Source organism: Canis aureus, chromosome 8 (genome assembly GCF_053574225.1).
Source record: "Canis aureus isolate CA01 chromosome 8, VMU_Caureus_v.1.0, whole genome shotgun sequence".
Lineage (NCBI taxonomy): Eukaryota > Metazoa > Chordata > Mammalia > Carnivora > Canidae > Canis > Canis aureus.
In genome coordinates this window covers 4,868,313-4,882,494 of record NC_135618.1, presented here as the reverse complement: position 1 = coordinate 4,882,494, position 14,182 = coordinate 4,868,313, and the positions used below count along the sequence as shown (strand labels likewise).

The 14,182-nt window shown below is 32.8% G+C and overlaps 1 long non-coding RNA gene across 1 annotated transcript in view; it reads left to right on the top strand.

Annotated features, from left to right (window-relative positions):
- LOC144317997 (uncharacterized) overlaps positions 1-14,182 on the top strand; it is a 163,463-nt gene that overhangs the window by 21,191 nt on the left and 128,090 nt on the right. The gene's annotated exons all lie outside the window — the stretch shown is intronic.

Sequence of the window (14,182 nt, the reverse complement as noted above, 5' to 3'; positions counted from 1 at the left end):
TTATATTTGATATAACTGATTTTACTCCTGATGTTCTATTTTCTTCCTCTGGAATCTATCATTCTTAAGTTGGATTCATATTCATTGTTCTTATTTATCGTCTTTATTCTTAGAATTTTAGTTTCTTTCTTTCTTGTTCTTGTTTTCCTTCCCCTTTAATTTTCATAGAGATTGTTTCCTGATCATCAGTGACCTGATGTTGTAATCCTGGTCTTCGCCTTATATGTAAAATATATATTACATTAAAATACACATACATTAAATCCTGCTATTGCACGTTAAGTGCCTTGTCAGATTTTCTATTTTCCACAATCTTCCTTTGCACTGTTATTTTAATACTGTTCCATCTTCATATCTACCTATCCTATACCCTTTTGGAGAAGCTATTCTTTCTGAGTTCTTCTTTCCCACCCTCTCCTAGGATAATTAATTTTTTTTTAAGGGAATTTTACTTTTTAAATAAAATATTGTTTTCGGAAATCCACCCTTGAGACTTCCTGATAATGTTCTTTTTATTTCTTTTCCTGTGATTTATATTATCCTTCATGGACACCGTTTTTCTTTTTTATTCATCTTCAAATTAGGATGTTTATAAGTGCAGTGTTTGCGTGCAAGTTTCAGGTCTCCATCATTGTCCACTTGCATCCGCTACCTGCTCACATTCAAATTCAAGAATGAAAGTCAGGTTGATTATGTCTACATGATCTCTACAATCTCTGCAAGTCATGATCTGCAAACACACAGATATGATATTAGAATCTGGGCTGATTAATCTCTTTCATGTTCTCTGTCTCATCTAGAAAGTATAGTGAAAGGATAAATACAGTCCCCTGTAGGCAAAGCTCCCAACACTCATTTGACTTTCATAAAACACTCTTTTTACACGGCATCCTCAAATACAGCACAGCCCTACCTCATCATTCTAAATAATGACTTTATATCTAATGGCAAGCATATTCTCTGAATGAAAGGAGGAGAGAACTGCAGATGAAGGACAGGAAGAGTTGTCAGAGCTCTCTTCAGCAGCCTAAGAATGCTGTCCTGGGGAAAGACCGACTTTTTATTTGGTAGGTCCCAAAGTCCAAGTTCTGGATGTAGGTGCATTAGTTGGATAGTGATACTACACTACATTGTTTGATGTCCTCTCTCCTCTCCTCATTTGTAGATAGTAGCATGTGTTTTGTAGTCCAAAAATTTTTTTAAAGTCATTCCTGTTTTTTTTTAAATTGATTTAAATATAAATAGCAGATATTTCTTCATGATTGTGTCATGTGGCTATTTATTTATTTATTTATTTATTTATTTTTAGTCATTGGTTTCACAACTGGTTGCTGGGTTTTTTTGGTTTTTGTTTTGTTTTTGCTTTTCTTTCTTTCTTTCTTTCTTTCTTTCTTTCTTTCTTTCTTTTTTTTTTTTTTTTTTTTATCACAGCTAGGGTGACTAACTTGGTTCAATTCACTAGGACTGTTCCTGATTTTTGCATGCATCCCAGGAACTCCCTCAACCTGCAAACTAGAACAGCAAACTGGAACACCAGTCACCATAAATTTGTAGCTTCTTAATCTTCCTAAATTTATTTTTGGTCATTTTAGCCCGATGCTTTAAAACTTTCTAAGGTTCCCTATTTTCTTCCAGTAAAGGTATTTCTATGATGATTTGGTATCCTTTCTGAATTCATTCCTGCTGCTCTCTCTAATTATCTTTTTTTTTCTGGCTAATGAAATATTTTAGCATTTTATATTTTTCCAAACATTACACTTTTTTACATTTTCAAAATATTTGCATTATTTGTTCATATCATTGTCTTATGCTTTAAATAATTGCCACGTCTGTGGTTGTAGTTTTTATTCTGAATTTCCCATTTTGTCCTGTTTTTTCTTTGGTTTTACTAGAAGCTTCTTTTTTTATTAGTCTTTTTTGAGTGCACATTTTATTATTTTAGATATTTAAAATGCTCTCTCTTCTTCCAATTCATATTTACCTGCTGTATTTTTCATTCCTTCATTTTCCTTCCTTTTCTGTTTATTGTCTTGTTTCTTCTAAAAACAACATATGGCTAGGTATTATTTTTTCTTGAATTCAAATTGAGAGCATTTATCTTAAATCATCAAGGTTAATCTTCACAGAATTGTAATTAATGTGTTAGGACTTTCCCTTATATTTTATTTTAATTTTTAATTCATCATGCTTTCCTGTTGAAATTTTCCATTTGAAATATCAGTTATATGAACCATGTTTTCTTCTTTCAATTTTTTGTATTATTGGTTTTCTGCTATTCTCTCGTATAATATTAGCCATCTCTGAGTAAAGCACAAAATAGGGTATGGGATTGTACTCCTCTAGTGGACTTGATGCATAGGAAAAATGTTTTGTTTTGTTTTGTTTTGTTTTTTTCTATTCCAAGTACACTTCTACTATTGTAATTCAAGGCTAACCCACTCACTATTCTAGAATAAACTCCTTCACCTGCACCCCAGACTAACCTTGTTCAGTTTTTTAAAATTTCAGGCATTGTCCTCATACAGGGAGAATCAACTTATGTCCCAGCTGCTGGAACTACATGCTTTGGATCATGAGTAATGGACAGACAGTAGCCAACAGGTTGCACCTATTGGCATTTTCTGACCACTCTTCCCAATCTACCCATATACCTACTCTGGTTTGCCTGCTCCCTCTTGCGGTTACAGCTATATTCCTATTATCAGGGAGGGTGGACTTCTACAGTGTTGGGGGTTAGGGAGAGCTGCTGTGCTTCTGATTCATGGTTCTGCCCTTTTGTGTAGCTATTCAGCAATGTTCCCCAATACCATTTGGAGAGCTAACCTGAAAATTATGAGCTGAATTCTCATCTTAATGGCAAAGATGCTTTTCACCTTTGGCCCATTAAAGAGCCCTGCCAAATTATATCCCTGGCTTCTGGGCAACCCAAGGCTAAGAGAGGGAAAGTAAAAGAGGTACTTAAGATTTTCAACTCAACTTAATTGTCTTTGGCTCTTTTCTATGCCTGGTTGCGTAGCTGCCAAAGTTCTTTCTTGAATTTCCTAAGATTTATATTTATTTATATTTATATTTATATTTATATTTATATTTATATTTATTTCCCAGTTTTATGGTGATAACTGAGTATGGATCTGCATTAACTAAACTCACTATATTATTTTCTAATTCAGTGATTTGTTATGAATGTAGAAGTTTGTAGCTCATACTCAGCAAATCATTTTCCTTTGTTAATGCAAAAAAAAAAATAATCTCAGATAGTGTCCATTCAATTATCAGTTTCTGGTTCTGCCTCCCGCATCTCACCTGGGATAGGGTTTCCTTCTGCTCCTATATCCTATGCTTATCTCAATATTAGTGTGTAAAATACTATAAATGCTTCTGTCTCTTCTAATGGAAGTATGATCCTCGATAGAGCAAAAAGTATCTCTCAAGTACATGCATAGCATCTAGGAAATTTGGCACAGAGCTTGATAAATTATTTTCCTACCAAATGTGTCCAAGAAGGTAAATCACAATTTGTCTCAAGACAAAAAGAAGTCTACCATTTTATGAAAAGTCCTGGAATGGAGAATTTATTTTTTTCACACTATAATTTTGAAAACTGGAAAATATTTTCTTAATTTTTAAATTGTATAGCTGACATCTGCTCCAGTAAGTAGCACAACATATACTAACTTATCAATGCTTCTAACGGCTTATCTGAGAATCATGCTGCTAAGAGTGGGAAATGTGGTTAATATCTGTTTCCTACAGGAATAAGCCAAGCCTACTTAGAAGAAATATGATAAAAATAAACAGATGTAACAGATACTGTTCCTCACAGAAAAATTAAAAGTAAACTTTATTAAAATCAACTCTTGTTAAAACTGGAAAGGAATTACTGTATACAAAGATGAGAAGGAGTAGAAAGTTATAAAAAGGGATAAAAAGCATGCAATGTTCAGAGATGTATTTACTCATCTCAGTCTAATTTGCCAAGGGAAGGAAATAGGAGTTTTAAAATTGCAAGCTTCAACTTGGCAATTCTCAATGTGAATTTTGACTAAATATGTTCTGAGAGTAGAACAAATTTATTTTTTTTCCAAGTGTATTTGATTTTTGTCTATGTAGCAGATCCCACCCTTATCCAGCTTCAAAATATCCAAGGAAAATAAAGCTCTCAGAAAGCCTGATCTGATGACTATAACATCAGCTTGCATATGGTTCAATAAATTGTGTAAAATCAGTAGTATTCTAAACACAGTTCTGACTCCACTGGAACATTGATATGGGTAACACTAAAAAAGTTTATAGTTGCTCCCCGCCCCCCATCACTCTGTCTCAACCAATATTTAGTACATGTTGTTTGACAGTGACAATAATGATATCTAACACGGCTGGAGAATCCATTTTTCAGAGGCTAATTGATCACGTTCAAATCTGCTACCATTTTATTCTATCATAAAATAAGTAAATTAGGTAGCTGCCGCTTTAGTTATTGAACTAATGCTTTGATGTTGTTTGAATGAAATGATTTTAGCATTTTTAGGGGAAAGAAAAAAGTGTAAATGAATATGATATGTAGCCCGCAGTAGTAATGTATATCAATGGAGATGATTCTACAATGCACACTTCCCGTTTCACAGAATCCATGCCTTTACAAAGCCGATCTAAAATGCTTATTGCAAATATGAAGCTGCAGACTTAAGTTTGTGCTATATCCTATTGCCACCACAAATTTGGTTGTCTTTAGTTAGCCCTCTTTGTTCATATTTGCAAGTGATAAATTTTGTATGTTCTACATTTTATATTTGGTTTATCTATTTACTTTGTATTCATTTTGCAGGTCTGATGGCATAAGTCTATAGAATAATGCAGCTGGTATTGAATTTTATATTGCTATTGGGCATATACTGCATAAGAAGTTTATCTGATCTCTAACTTAATCACAGAAAAATATTGCTAAAGGGAAAGTTTGCTTCACGACAATGAGACTATGCCTTTGTAAAATGTATTTAACTTTAAACCCGTTATATAGCATTAATATAATTTTCATATTTTCTGCCACAGTTAGATGAGATTTATTGTATATAGCTATTGAATTGGAGCTAAAACAATTATGTAAGTAAAGAGGTCTTTATATGATGTGATTTAAGCATATCTAGATAAGTCATCAACGTCTTGGTGATGTTGTGCATACACAGCAAATAAAGCAAACAAATATTTCAGAGGAATACACTTCTATGCTATTTAGAAGTTAAGCTACAGCAATGAAATAGTGTGTTATGTGTTATAGTTCCACCGCCTGAAATAGTAGTTAGTTCAAAGCAGATGAAAACCTATATGTTAAAAACTTACAAAAAAAAAAAAAAGGCTTCCTGCAATATTCCATAAATCTATGGCTATATTCATCTTCTTTTGTGTTTCATCTAGGCTTATAAAAAGAGACATATCACTTTCCCGTTATAGTGCCATATTTGAAATGCTCCATTTATATTTTTAATGCCTTTCATATCTATTTCCTTATATAGTTTAATAGCACACTTAGGCTTTCTAGGCCAGGAGAAAGAAGTAACTAAAGACAATAGAGTGCACTGCAGCTGACTGAACATCTATATTCAGAGTAGGCCAGTTGATGTAAAAAACAATAGGTCTTTAGGAAAAGACCCACAATGTAATATATTTGTTTCCATATTTCAGTTGTACTCATCATGATATTTGCTCCTAGTAATTGAGTTAAACAGATCTACCCCAAACCAGTTTCAAAATAAGTGATTAACTTTATTTTCCTTTCTGAGATCACTTCTTGCCCGTCTTTTACATAAACAGTTGCCATGGCACACTTTAATAGTGCCTGCTTTAAATAGCCAGAAAATCTGGGATCTTGTCTTACTCATCCCTCTACATTTTCACAACTTAGCTAGAGCTCCAGTATAGTAATGTATCAAAAAATGCTATGCATTCACCTTTGCACATAAATTATCTCCCCAGGAGACAAGGAGATGTTACATGTTGTAACAGTTCTATCACATTTTTTTACATTCACTGAAATATCAACCAAGAGAGAATTTACTGAGAAGAAAAAATATCAAAGCATCTTTATAATCAGAGTGAGGAAGATGCACTAAATCCATATCTTTATCTTGATGAGATAACATGGACTATTGTCTAATAGATCTATACTCCAGGCGCCATTTCTTAAGGAAGAGTCTGTTCAGTACTGGTGGTCTCAGGTGATCTGTTAAATGGCTGATGGGCATTTTAGTAGTTTCAGAGAAAAATAAATTTTCATGAATACGTGTGATATGTAAATTTAATTATAATTGTACATACATTACCATTATGTTATTAATAATCATAAAATCTGTAAAGGTTGGTGCTGTTTTACAAGAATCTTTCACCTAGTATTCAGTTGATAGAACACAAAAATTCTCAATGAACATAATCTCATATGATTTATGTTTTGGTGTTTTCAATTAATTTAATTTCCGTTTTATGATGATATTATATATTACATTGCCATGGCAGATATATCCTATGATGATCCTCAACTGTTAGTGGGTATGCCACTGTATAATCACTTCCCTTGGGAGTGGATGAGATGTATGACTTGGATCAATAGCCCATAGCGAGGTGATAGGATGTCATTTTCATGATTAAGTGACCTTATCTATGACACTATCTTCAATAGACTGGAAGTAGAAATTCTGCTTGCAGACCTGATGGAGCAACCATGGGGAGAAGCCCAATATGGCAAAGCCTCTGGGAACCGTGGGTGACCTCCGGAAACAGGAGGCAACTTCTAGCCTATGGAAAGTAGAACCGTGAGTCATAGAGTAACAAGAAAATCAATTATGTCAACAACCTGAGTGAGTAGTAGAAATGGATTCTTTCCCAGTCACACTTCCAGATGCGAATGCAGCCCAACTAATAACTTTGATTAGGACTTTGTGGAATCCTGAACAGAGAACGTGGTCAAGTCATGTCAGACTCCTGACCTATGGAAATTGTGAAATAAAATGCGTGTCTTTAAAAAAAAAAAAAAAAAAAACTTAAGGCAGTCATTATTTGTTATAGAGCAATAGAAAATTAATAAAATCACTAACTCACAATGATGTATCTATGGCTTAACAATGGCTCACTGAAGAGAAAATAGCAATGTAATACCAGAACTCAGACTCAAGTTGTAATCATAGTGAACAGTGCTGCATTATGAATTTATGATATAAATCTATTTGTGCTAATTAAGTGAATCTGAGAGTTTAATGCATCTGTACAAAAAAAAGAAATTTCTATATATTATTTTACTGGAACAGTGATTAGTTTGCTCCGATCAAAGTTTATTTTCTCCTATAAAACGTTTACCCCAGATAGTGCTACGTCATAATAGATTATCAGGTATTTTCAAATTAAATATTATAGTCTTTGGTAACCAATGAAATTATTTTATTTTTTCCCAAAATACAAATGGATATTTTCTAGTTAAAGGAAGAGTTTTGTCAGTAAATCGAGAAGAACAACTAAGTGTAGAAGAATCATTCAAAGTTTCACTCCACATTATAGCATTAATAGACATGACATAAACTACTGCCAAGAGTCTTAGAAAACCAGAGAAATACTATGCTCAAAAAGAAAACAGAATTAGCGGTTGGCATAATTCCTCTCTCAAATGGCATTCCTTGTCATTACACACTATCAGTGGCATATAATAGAAAAAAAATTAGTAGCCCATATGTGTCTTAATAGATATGTCAATTTAGAGTTATCCAAAACAACAAATATCAAAGTATGAATCAGCCCTGAGTGTATGTGTGGAATCTATGTAAGAACCCATGATTTATTTTTTAACTTTTTATTTTGAAATAATTTTAGGTTTATGGAAGTTTTACAAAGATTGCACAGAGAATTCCTATATTTCATAGCTTCCATCTCATATAACTATGATGAATTAATCAAAACTAGGAAGATAATGTCAGAAAAATATTAACTAGGTAATATACTTTTATCAGATTTCAGTAGTTTTTCCCCTAATGTCCTTTTTTTATGCCCTAATGTACAACCCAGTCTACCATACTGTATTCAATCACCACTTTACCTTTAGCTTCCTTCAATCTGTGCAATATTCTCTTTACTGGTCCTTCATAACACTGCTACTTTTTAAGAACTAATCAGGTATTTTGTAGAAGGTCCCCCAGTATAAGTTTCTTTGATGTTCTCTCTTAATTAAACTGGGAAAAGTTATTTAAGGGAAGATGAATACAGAAGAGAAGTGTTCTTCTAGTCACATTAGTATATAACAGCAAGATGGTTTATTGCTGGTCATTTTAACCTTGGTGACAGAGTGAAGGTGATGTCTGCTAGATTTCTCCACTGTAAAGCTGCTATTTTTTCCTTTCCATATTCTGTTTGTTATAAGCAAACCACTCATTCTATCCCACATTCAAGGAAAAGAGAATTAAGCTCCGTCTCCTGGAGTGATAAATATCAAAGACTTTATGGATATAACTTAAACAACCATAGTAATTAGGAAATATTTTCAGGGGGATACTTTGAGGTTATGGAACTATTTTATTTTTCTTTAGAGTTGGCCTGCTAATTAGTCAGTAGTGGATCTTGCCTGCAGCAATTATTACTGTAGTATTTTAATGGTGATCTACTTCCCTCATTTTTTATTATTTTTTTTTTATTCATGAATTATTTGGAATTCATCTATAGGAAAGATTTGTCCCTTCTAGTTATTTTTTAATCACTTATATATAAATTATATATATATACACACATAAATGATTTGTATATATATTCATGGATATTTATCTTATGCTTTGCATTATAACCTAATAATATAATGATTTATTTTGCTGATCAAATATTCCAGGTTTGAACATTGGAAGCCATTTCAGGTTGGTTGCTGTATCGTTTTGAAATGTACCCAGTCTTTTGTTTATTTGTTTTCAGTACTTCCTTATTCTTGGCCCTGAAAGATACTTAGTACACCTTATATTTTCCTAATTACAGCTCTAGAATCAACTGTTGCTTAAAAGAGCCCTGATCCTTTTAGTAGAGGTTGGAATTTAGAATCCATTATCTTGGTAAAGTGTACTCATTTCACGTGGGGTGTTACAGGTTGTATGCCCTCTTAGTAGACAAAATAAGAAATATGTATATGTATTCTAACCTATGTGTCCACACATATCTATATTTGTGTATCTATTTATCTGATGTATATTAAGATGAATATGAGTTCGTGATGATATATTCCACTCTAATCCATTACCACAGGGTTCAGTCATGCCTTCCACCTTGCTCATATTTATATTTATATAACTTATTTTTCTGACAGTGAGAAACTTAGTTCTCATTATCTTTAATTTATATATCTATTTATTCAACCTAGCATGCATATAAATCAATTTAAGAATTGTTCAATGCACACCTATGAGTAACAAATTTATAAACTATATTATAATGTTATTATACAGTTATTTGTTTCATCTTTAGTCTTTATCTAGTCAAAACACAGTTTTTGAAAGTCACCAAAAAAAAAAAAAGAAAGTCACCTAGGTCAGCTCCTCCTGGTTCACCTTCATGTAACCTACAGATACATTTATAATAGAATTAGATTCCCTTGTCACAGCTTACATTTTATACTGTGATTGATATCCTCTTTGATTTTCCTATAGTCTGCATCAAGTACACGCTTTGTGCTGTACTCTTCTAATTTTTTTCAAAGATTTATTTATTTATTTATTCATGAGACACAGGCAGAGGGAGAAGCAGGCTCCATGCAGGGAGCCTGATGCGGGACTCAGTCCTGGTACCCCAGGATCACACCCTGGGCCAAAGGCAGACACCCAACCGCTGAGCCGCCCAGGCATCTCTATGCTGTACTCTTCTATTGGTGTGAAAATACAGTTATGTATCCAGCCTTGAGGTATCATACAGAACAGTTCCAGCATCAAAAAATTCTCTGAGGTGGCCCCCTTCCCTTAGGCTCACACACACATAAATTTCTGACAATCAATGACCAGTCTTCTATCACTATTGTTTTGCTATTTCCAGAATGTTGTATAAAAAGGATATGATACAAAATGTAGGCGGGAGTGTGTTAAAAAAAAAAAAAAAAGTGTAGTCTTGGGGTTTGGCTTCTTTCAAATAACAAAATATATTTAAGGTTAATTCATGTTGTAATATGAACCAATAGAGAATTTTTCTTAGATCTGAGTAGTAATCCATTTTATAAATGTATAACAGTTGATTTATTCATTCACCTGTTGAAGGATACCTTATTATTCCCAGGCTCTGGCCATTATCAATAAAGCTGCTAAAAACATTCACATGCAGGTTTTGTATGAAAAAAAATTTCAATTTTCTTGGGTAAATACGTAGGAGTGGGATGGCTGGATTGTTTTATAAGTGTATGATTAACGTTTTAAGAAACTGTGAACTTGTTTCCAAAGTGCCTGTACCATTTTTCATTCCCAAGAGCAATGAATCAGAGTTCCTGATGCTCTGTACTGCATTTCCCCCAGTATTTCATATCGAGAGTTTTATTTTTTTAAAGAGAGTTATTCTAAAGATGTGTTGTATTATTTTGGTTTTATTTTGCATTTCTCTAATGACTAATAATGTTGGACATTTTTCATAGGTTTATTTTGCATTTGTATATCTGTTGGAGAAGTGTTTGTTTAGATCTTTTGCCTATTTTTTTCCATTGAATTTTTTTAAATTGGGATGTGTGTGTATGTACGTATTACATAAGTCCTTTGAGGACTTAGGTGATTGGCAAATATATTATTCCAGTCCGTGAGTTGCATTTTTATCCTCTTACCAGTTTTTTTTAAGAGCAAAAGATTTAATTTAGTGAAGCTCATCCATTAATATTTTATGGATTATGCTTGTGCTGTCATATCTAAAAACCAATCACCAAATCCAGTGGCATGCAAATCTTCTCCTATGTTTTCTTCTAGAAATTGTATAGTTTTACATCTTATATTGAAGGCTAATAATCTATTTTAATTTAACATTTGTATAAGCTGTGAAGCATGTACTGAGGTTTATTATTTTATATATGAACATTTAGTTGGCTTACATCATTTGTTGAAAATATGATCCTTTCTCCGTCATATTGCTTTTGTACCTCAGTCAAGAGTTGATTTTTTCTTTTCTTTTCTTCTCCTCTCTTTCTTTCCTTTTTTTTTTCTTTTCACTTAAATTGATCTTATTTTTTTAGAGCCATTTTACAATATTTACAATCTGGAGAGGAATGTACCAAGGTTCCCCATATATCTCATATGGGAATACTGAGATAACGGGATAGCCTCCCCATTATTAACATCATTCACCAGATTGGTATATTTTTTTGAAACAAAGAATGAACCTACATTGACATAACATTATCACCCAAAGTCCAGAGTTTACTTTGGGGTCCACTTTCGGCATCGTGAATTCCATGGGTTTGGATAAATGTTTAATGACATATATCCATCATTATAATATTGTATAGAGTATTTTCATTACTCTAAAAGTTCTCTGTTCTTTGCCTACACATTTCTTACTGCCTCAACCCTGATAACCACCAATCTTTATTTTTTCCATAATTTCCCCTTTTCCAGCATGTCATAAAGTTGGAATCATACCGTATACAGCTCTTTCAGATTAGCTTTTTTCTCTTAATTGTATATATTTATGTTTCCTGCATGTTTTGTTCATGGCTTGATATCTCATTCAGTTTTGGTGCTGGATAATAGTTCAATGTCTAGCTGTCACAGTTCACTCATTCATTCAATTTCAGAAGGACATCCTGGTTGGTTCCAAGTTTTGACATTATGAAATAACTGCTGTAAATGTCCATGTGCAGACTTAGTTTTTCATTTCTTTTGATGGATACCAAAAAGCACAAATGCTGGATGGTGTAGTAGGAGTGTGTCTAGTTTTATAAGATACCATCAAACTGTATTCCACAGTGGCTGTACCATTTTGCATTCTGACCAGCAATGTGTGAGAGTTCCTGTCCCACCACACCCTTGTCAACATTTGGTGTTGTTAGTGATCCCGATTTAGGGCATTCTAGTAGGTATGTAGACATATCTCATTGTTGTTCTAATTTGTACTTCCCTGATGACTTTTAAGGTGGAACATGTTTCCATATTCTTATTTGCCATATCTATTTCCTTTTTGGTTAGGTGTATGTCAGGATTCTTAGGCCATTAAGACCATTTTTTAAATAAAGTTTTTTTTTTTTTTCTTAATGTTGTTTTAGGAGTTCTTGTATATTTCGGACAATAGTCCTGTAACAGAAGTGTTTTTTTTTTTTTTTTTTCAAATATTTTCTACCAGTCTGTGGCTTGTCTTCTATTTCTACTCATATTATCTTTTGCAGACCAGAAATTTTAATTTTAATGAGGTCCAGCTTATCAATTATTTCCTTCATAAAACATGTCTTTCATGTTGTACCGAAAAGGCATCAATATACCCAAGATCATCTAGGTTTTCTCTGATATTATCTTCTAGAAATTGTAAATTTTGGATTTTACATTTATATCTGTGATCCATTTTGAGTTCATTTTTGTGAAAGGTATATCTAGATGCATTTTTTTTTACATGTAGATGTCCAGGTGTTTCCGTACCATTTGTTAAAGACACTACCTTTATTTCATTATAGTGCCTTCACTCATCTGTCAAAGGTCAGTTGACTACATTTTTATGCCTGTCTATTCCTGGTCTCTGTTTTTTTTTTTTTTTAAGATTTTATTTATTTATTTATTCATGAGAGAGAGAGGGATTGAGAGAGAGAGGCAGAGACACAGGCAGACGGAGAAGCAGGCTCCATGCAAGGACCCCTATATGGGACTCGATCCCAGGACTCTAGGATCATGCCCTGAGCCAAAAGCAGACGCTCAACCTCTGAGCCACCCAGGCATCCTCTCTATTTTGTTCTATTGATCTATTTCTCTGTTCTTTTGACACTACCAGAGTTTCTTGATTATTGTAGGTTTTTAGTAATTCTTGAGGTTGACTAGTGTCAATCCTCTGACTTTGTTTTTCTCTTTCAATACTTTGTTGGTTATTCTGAGTCTTTTGCCTCCCCATATAAACTTTACAATTCATTGTCTATATCCATAAAATAGCTTTGTTCTACTTTGTCTTCCAATCTTTTTCTGCCTTTATGGTTTTAACTGAGTGTTACATATGATTCCATTTTTTTTTTCTTCTTTCTTAGCATGTTAGCTATACTTTTCAGTGGTTGCCCTAGAGTCTACTGTATATATATATACAACTAACCTAAGTCCACTTTCAAATAGCAATATACCACTTCATGGGTAGTAGGAGTATTTCACAATAACAAAGTAATGCGGATTCCTTCCAGATGCCCCTCCTATCATTACTGCTATTTATTTCATGTTTGTATAAACATATGTACATATGTAGAATATATATTAAGCATATATAAGTGGGTACCTTTTTTGCTATTATTATTTTAAATGAACTGATATCTGTGAGGTCAATTAAGAGTAAGAAAAAGCAAGTTTTCTTTTACTTTCACTTATTCCTTCTTTGATACTTTTCCTTTAAATAGATCCAATTTCTGACCTATATTACATTTTTTCCCAACCAAAAAACTTCTTTTAAGCATTTCTTGCAAGATAACTCTACTGACAAGAAATTCCCTCAATTTTAATCTAGAAAGTTTTTATTTCTCCTTTACTTTTAAAGGAGAATTTTTCAGGGAAAAGATTTTTAAGTTGGTGTTTTTACTCTCAACATTTTAAATCCATTACTTTCTTGCCTCTGTGCTTCTCCAGATAAATCATATGAAATTCTTGCTTTTGTTCCATGTAAGTAAGACATTTTTAAAATTCTAGTTTCTTTTAATATTTTTTCCTTTTTTCTGTAATTTGAAAATATGTCTATATGTAATTAAAAAAAATTTTGCTATTTATTCTGCTTGCTGTTATTTTTTTATTGAAGTATAATTGGCATACAATATCCTGTTAGTTTCAGGGTAGTGATTTGACATTTTTATGCATTTTAAAATGATCCCCATGAAAAGTCTAGTTACCATCTGTCACCATACAAAATTATTACAATATTATTGACTGTATTCCCTGTATTTTACATTAATTACATCCCAATGGCATTTATTTTATAAATGGAAGCTTGTATCTCTTAATCTCCTATTTGTTGTTCTCTGAGCTTCCTGAAT